Raw genomic sequence first — 7844 nt, forward strand, 5'->3', positions numbered from 1 at the left:
AGTAGCTGGAGGTCCTCCACCAGTGGTCCTCCACCGCCGGCTGGAGGTCCACCACCAGTGGCTGGTCTTCCCCCACCAGTAGCTGGTGGTCTTCCACCAGTTGCTGGTGGTCCTCCACCGCTGGCTGGAGGTCTGCCACCGCTGACTGGAGGTCCTCCGCCACATCCCCCTGCTGCTCCAGCACTCCATCCAGCTGGAGCTGCTCTTGACGTTGCTGCTCTGCAAAGGCAGAGGCAGCTCATTATATGGCAGCTATGCCAAATCAATAGAGATATTGTAAGATTATTTTAGTTATGATCTGCAGTTTATATAGATACCAATTAATCACCTTTCTATTCCATTTTACTTTAGTACAACAATCTTCCGAGAGGCAGGCCAAGAGGCAGAGGCAGGGGCAGGAGGAACGGCAGCACGACCAAGAACTATAACTTTTATTGAATTATTATGTACATGTAGATCTATAAAGTTAACTTTTCTTAAATATTATTAAAAACTTATAATAGAAGTCAAATATCTTGAAGCGTAAAGCCAAAACAGAAATTATAAAAGCAATGCTTAAAATTAGTGTGTTTGTTCAACAACGCAAAACAATTCAATACTTGAGCTTCAACATTCCTACAATACAAATACATTTGATATACATTGCTTAATTATATTAACGAGTAAAGAAAATACATACCATGGCCATAGTTAATCAGATAATCAATATTAATCATCAAAAAGAATTATAGCCCTGGATCATATTCTATAACACAATAATAAAAAACTATGGAATCTCATAATATTCTATCTTACTATGTATTCAATTGCTAAGACCATGACAATATGAAACCTGTGCAGCTGGAAACTGGCGCCTCCTACCGTGTAATACAACTACTAATCAAGGAGCTGCAACAAAACATTAAGTTACGTTTAATAAATAAATAAATTTAGTTACAACAATCTAAAAACAGAATTGCCTTTCATTATATTTCACATTCCAATAATAAGCAAAGGTATTGCTGAATCAGCAAATCATTTCCAGCTGTAATTACCTGTAAAGCATAGTAATAGAAAGAAACATCAAAAGCAAGCAATGTAAACTCACTGGCTAATAATAACAATAGCACTTACCAATCACATCAAACCTCACCCTCTAAAACCACATTGTAGTCCTTGTGCCAAGCAAGTACCTGTAAAAAGTATGAATGTGACATACTAACTAATAATGATAATGGTAGCATCAACAATATTTCTGATTGGATCATACATGTATGTGCATGCATGCATTTTAGACATAATATTGCTTACTAATGCTATCCTCAGTTAAGATACTTTCATGACCTGCTTAATATAAAATATCATTGTGTGCATAAAGTATTTCCAATGTGCAAACAATATTTTTTTTTGTTAATGAGAACATGCACATGTTACAACAATCATCAATAAAAGATGCGCAACATCAGCTGGCAAGCATTTATTATGCGCACAGCTTTGATGGCAGCATCATTCAAATGCGCAACATCAGCCGGCAAGCATTAACTTAATAATGCGCACAGCATTGATGGCAGCATCATGCGCAACATCAGCTGGCAAGCATTTACATATATGTAATGCGCACAGCATTGATGGCAGCATTAACAAGCATGATGATCATTATTATATGTACAGAATTACTGCTTGAATAATACTAAATGTAAAATAACAAATTTTAATGTTACTTAAAAAATTTTCTTGTCAGGACTTCACAATTTTTTAGCAGAGCCCCGATCCATAAGCACCTGTTATTTGTAATAAACATGTACTACAAGCCACAAACAAGATCCAGATTTGATAATGACAGCTTCCTCCCTTCTTAACCCTCTGTCCTACATAAATGATAGTCACACAAATTTGAATCAATGCAAAACTCTAATGAACACCAAACCTCTTTCACACCCTCTTCCTGTCCATTATAGCAACAAGTACTCAATATTCACTGTTATACATTGATTAATCTCACTTCCTGAATGCAGTTTGATCCCTTGATACTGAGCAATACTGGGTGGATATGCACCAATGGTTTTCAGACTCACACATCATTCACATTGCACATGCAGTGAAATATAAGTCACATTAAACAACCAATGTTTTTAAGATGATGGACCTCCCATACACCATACCCACTTTCCATCAACAATCAATGCTTAAGAAATATTAATAGACTTAACTGCTTGGAAATGATTAGTACCAACATGCTTCAAATACAAAGCAGGTGTATTAGTATCACAAGGAATGCCATATAAAGTTTGGGTTCCATATCTAGCCCAGCCAACAAAAGTAGGAGTTAGTGAATATGAATATATGGTTGTACCTAATATTGCAGATAATGTAATAATCTCTGTGTCAGTGGCCCACACACAATTTCTATACATTTTTGACTTATTTATGTAATCATATATGCTTGAATATCTGGTTGCACTTAATGTACTATTAAACAATTCTTCTTCAAAGTTTGGCATATTACTAACAATTGCTTTACGTAATTCGTAATGCTGAGAAATTGACCCAGTAATGAGATATGAAAGGGCATAAAATAAACAGTTCCCATCACCAGGGACATCAAGAGTACTATTAGGAACTCTTTCATCTGACAATGGTGTTGTTGGATTACCAGGTAAGATTCTAGCAGCTGTGACAAATTTGAGATTTAAAATCTCACACCACCTTCTTTGATATTCTTCATTACCAGGGCAATAAACATAATCCCATTGTCTCCTTCTCACAATATCTGGGTTGGGAGGCTCTTCATAAGTAAAGATGACATCATCATCTTTTTTTGGATTACTTGTCTTTAATTTAATGCTTGAGAGTTTTATAGATACAATCAGACTACTACTACTACAATGGTCATTTTTTACAACACACTTGGTTTTATCATCTTTTGGTTTACATTTAATGTTTGAGAGTTTTATAGATACAATCAGACTACTACAACTATCATCATCTTAAACATTAAATTTGGTTTTTAGGTCTTTCAAATTAATTGAAACAATTAATTTATCATCTTTTTTTGAGCGAGGCAATACCAAAGCAGTATTGTCAGTACTACTGTCTACATCAACTTTTCTTTTTTGGGGGCAAGGCTTATTTAAAGCATTATTGTCACATATTTTACTCTTTTTGGGGCGATTAGACTTTTGTAAATCAGTACTCTTACGTTTATTGCTACTGACAGTACTGTTACTAGTACTTTGTACATGACTTACAGACACCTTGGCATTCTTACTACAAGGTTCACCATCATCAATTATACCAGTTACTTGAATCTTTCTCTTCTTTCCTTTACTTTTCTTGATTTGTGGTAAGTCATTCCGAAAATAAGTTCTCAGTCTGTTAATTTCATTAATGCACGGATTACTAACTTTAACAGAGAGGATCAAATGATAATAAATGTAATCCATTTAATGTACGTACACGAGACAATGCAACATATGCCATACCATCCCCAAAAACATCAGTCGATAAATCAATAATGGCTGCATCTAGTGAGAGGCCCTGACATTTATGTATAGTAATAGCATAAGAAAGTATGAGGGGAAACTGTTTTCTATGTATATACAAATTCTTAGATAGCATAAATCTAGATGTAACCCTTTCTATGTCACAAGGTACATCAATATGATCAAGTTTAATTGATATACGTGTAGCATAAATACCCATTACTGTACCAATGGCCCCATTAACTAATACTACAGTCACATCAATATTACGTCTTAACATTACTCTACAGCCTACTGCTAAAGACAATACAGTTTCTAAACCAGCCGTTTTGCTTGGTTGATCTTTTAGTTTATCTAATTTTTTTTATTGTTTTTTGTCAAATTTTGCTGTGCTGCCACTTTCATCAACAACATCAACACATGCTAATTCTATTTTTTCAGTTTCTAGACTTTCTAACATTAATTCATTGATTTTTTGGCAGGCATCTACCTTAGAAAATAGGCAAATTGGAGGATTTGTTCCTTCACTTTCCAATTCCTTATATTTTTTTTGTATTGAAACATTAAATACACGACTTTTAAGCGTATCAATAGTATCATCAGTCAGACAGCCATGCCTAACAGAATCAAGCATTTTAAAGAAAGTTTCGTCTCCTTTTTGTCGCTCATTGATTGTTAGTTCATCATATTCTACTGTTCCTTTCCATATGTTAACTGCATTTGCTACTTCAAGTCTAGTTTTTACTAGTTTGTTGCTAATTTTATTAAATACTGGCCTACCATTAACTGGTGGCAATTGTAAGAGGTCACCTACAAATGAAATATTTTTGGATCCAAACCATTCATCAGTTCCAAATATATCTTCTAAGCGCATGTGTAAGTATGCTAGATTTAGATTGGATACCATAGATACCTCGTCTACTATTATAATTTTTAAATTTTTAAGTGTCATTTTTATTCTTTTCTGAGCTTCTTTACTCAAAGCCCAATATCCAGCTGTCTTTCCCTCATGCTCTATTGGTAGCTGAAATAATCTATGTATTGTTAGTCCGCCTACATTAAATGCGGCTATACCTGTTGGTGCTACTATAGCACACATAATTTCACTACTTTTTGGATGCCATATGTCATCCACTAGGCATTTTATTGCCTCTATCAAAAACGATTTACCAGTTCCACCTACACCACTAATAAACATCCTTAGCGGTTTGATATTATCTAATCTAAGTAGTCTTGAAGACTCATTCTCTAATAAGTCTTCACGTTCTATTTGACTTATAAGGTGACTCTTAATTTTATCAAAAATTCTTTTTTGATCTACATTAAGCATTGCCTCTCTTTGCTCTAATGTTAAAGTTAAATTAGGTACATTTATGTGCATGTCAGCAATATCAGCTACTGCTTCCATTATTTCACCTAGTAATTGAGGCTCATCATCTTCCTTGTTATCAGGAAGTTCTTCTTCAGTGAAACCGGCTTTATTTCTTGCATCGACTATTTTCTTCCAATTACGTTCAGCTTCTAATAATTTCTGTAGTTTGTTGAAATGATTTTCAATGCCACGTATAGATGCTTCTCTGTGACGCCTAAAAGCTTCTTCCATTGTTTCTCCTTCCATTACAAGTGTGCTCTCGTCTCTAAAAGGCACAAATAAAAATATTAGTGAGTAATAAAAATCGTCTCTTTCCGCTTCTTGCATAGGATTAAATTTCCTATGGTTTGGAAGGACTGGCTTTGATCGAAGTTTGTATTCTCTTTCTCCATTTTCTCCTATTTTATCAAATTTGTAATTGGCAACAAATTCATAAAGAGATACATCTTCCATGTTATTTGGTCTTGTTGGATAAAAGTCTTCAATTATGCTAGGATTAAAGATGTCTTTCGAAGATCGATCCATTTTGGTTAAATATGAATAGTTTTTGATTTTTCTACTCCTCTTATGAGGCAAGTACACATTAACGTACTGTACAGTTACTGATTTCATGTATAAACTTTGACCAAGAAGAAGATCACTAGCTTCATATAGTCCTACTTCTTTAGCTCGAAGTAATTTTTGGCCGATTTTCCAAAGCCTGCTGTATATGTTGTCACAGCTGCTGACTTCATCCAATAAGTCCTGTGCATGACTCTTTTCTGCTTTAGTGACATATCCAGTTATATACTCTGTTAAGGAAAGACTCCTCTCTGCTATGTATTGCAGGTCCATATTTGCACGCCACAATTTCAGCAGTAAAGGATTATAGTCGTTGACTCAAACTTCTTTTTCATTTCGTTTGAGATAATATATTTTATTGCATGATTTCAAGCTGTTTTCTACATCATTGATGCAAATACTATCTCGTACTGGTCTAGGAAAATCAAATCGGCATCTAGATACATATGTCTTGCCGACTTTAATATTTCGCTTGCAGTATTTGCTGCACTTGTGCATTTGGTATTTTGTTACCAAAAAATTTAAATCAGGCGATGTATTACTATCTGGTATATGACAGGTTATCCTATCTTGTATGAAAGAACAGACTTCTTCTGGACAATCAATACCGATAACAGGAGCATTTTCAATCCATAGGAGGATGTGATAATGAGGTGCTCCACGCATTTGATATTCTTTTTTAACATAATATTGCTCTACTTTGCCTAGAACACCTCTCTGGAGAATGACTATGTTAAAGAAATCCTTAAATTTGTATGAAAATTGTCACGATACTGAAACAGGGTCTTCAGTACATAATCTAGAAATATTATATGATTGTGGTGCATTATTTACTTTTCTTAAATATTGCGCTATATCAGCTGAATCGTATTCAGCACAACTTAATGTTAGGAAAAGTGTTGGTGAGCCATACTCAGCAATCATTGCTTTGACTTCACCTTTCACACGGAACCAATATTGATTTGTGCCCCGTATTGGAGCCAACATGGTACTTAAATTGCCCTCAAATTCTTCATCGAAAACATTTATTTTTTCTAATATTTCAGCAACAGTTTGACCAACATTGCCCCTTGATGTTTTTAATAAATTATATATGCCAGTTTTTAAGGCCTTGTTAATTTTTAATCCGTAATAGTGCAAACAATATGAATGATTTCTACGAAATCTGGAATCTTTGTTTAAAAGTCTAGATTTTATGTATTCACTAAATGATAAAGTCTGTGCTGGATAGCTTTGTCTGGGATGATGCTCTCCATATTGTCCAGTAGGAAATAAAGTAGGAAAGCATAACAAATCAAGATGCTCTTGCCTATTGTCGATAGGCGCTTCTTTTACATTCATTATTTTATATTGACTGATATCAGAACCTGTTGCAATTTTACTATCAAGATTTCTAATGGTATATGCCGAAAGGCCTTCTAAATCTTGATCATTTGCTTTTTCAAGCATTTTGCAAGTAGTATTGCTAACTACTTGTATGACATTTTTAGATGATTCGTCGATGGAATCATCATCTACGTTTCTATAAAGCCAATTTATTTCTTTTAATTTTCTTAGTGCTACTTTTATTTTATTCACATCAACTAGGCTACGCCAGACATTATTTGATTTAGTAGGCTGTCCATTAATAATAATATAAAGTTCTGGATTAGGCAAATGATTAGAATCTATACCAATCTCATTTAAAGTTTCCATGGATTTTTCTAATGGAAGGGGTAAATAAAACATTGCACCTTTAAGAGCCTTCAAAGAATTATATCTAGGCACTTTTAAGGTGTGTGTGCCTAGTCTAACAATTGTCTGAAAACATTTGGCTCTCTGTATTAGCTGGCAACTTAAAGGATCCAAATTTTCCAATTCTTTTGGTAGTGGCTCACACTTTAACCCATTGAGCACACAACGTGCTGGAACTTCATTTTTCCTCATAATAATAGGTTTACAATGATTACAAATATACATAACTTTATTTAATGCTGTAGGATCATTCTCTCTAATGTAATCTAATAGGATATTCCAAACATCGCTATCTAAATTTTTAGCTTCAGTGACAGATTTTTTTCTTAAAAGCCTCTCACAGCTGCAACAAGCATTAACAGCCTGATCAGACAAAGCTTTCTTAAATTCGTCAATAGCATCTGAATACTGAAAATAAAGCACAGTATCTAAGTTTGGTATTCTAAATGGGTCTTCTTCTTCACCAACATTAATAGTGTAATACACATTATCAAATTCAGTCTCATCGGCTTCATTAATTTTTAAATCTATCAATTGTGCTATATCACCATCAGCAAGGGAAGAATCAATAATATCTATTGTTAAATGGGCATTTCTAGCAACATAAAAGTGTTTCAAAAGGCGTCTCAACAAAGGATAATGAACAGATGCATTGCGTAAAATACGCAGCATGCTTTTACATTCAGTATCATTACTACTACACACAATAGGATGGC

The sequence above is a fragment of the Amphimedon queenslandica genome, unplaced genomic scaffold (assembly GCF_000090795.2).
Source record: "Amphimedon queenslandica unplaced genomic scaffold, v1.1 AMPQUscaffold_13432, whole genome shotgun sequence".
In the NCBI taxonomy this organism is placed as follows: Eukaryota; Metazoa; Porifera; class Demospongiae; order Haplosclerida; family Niphatidae; genus Amphimedon; species Amphimedon queenslandica.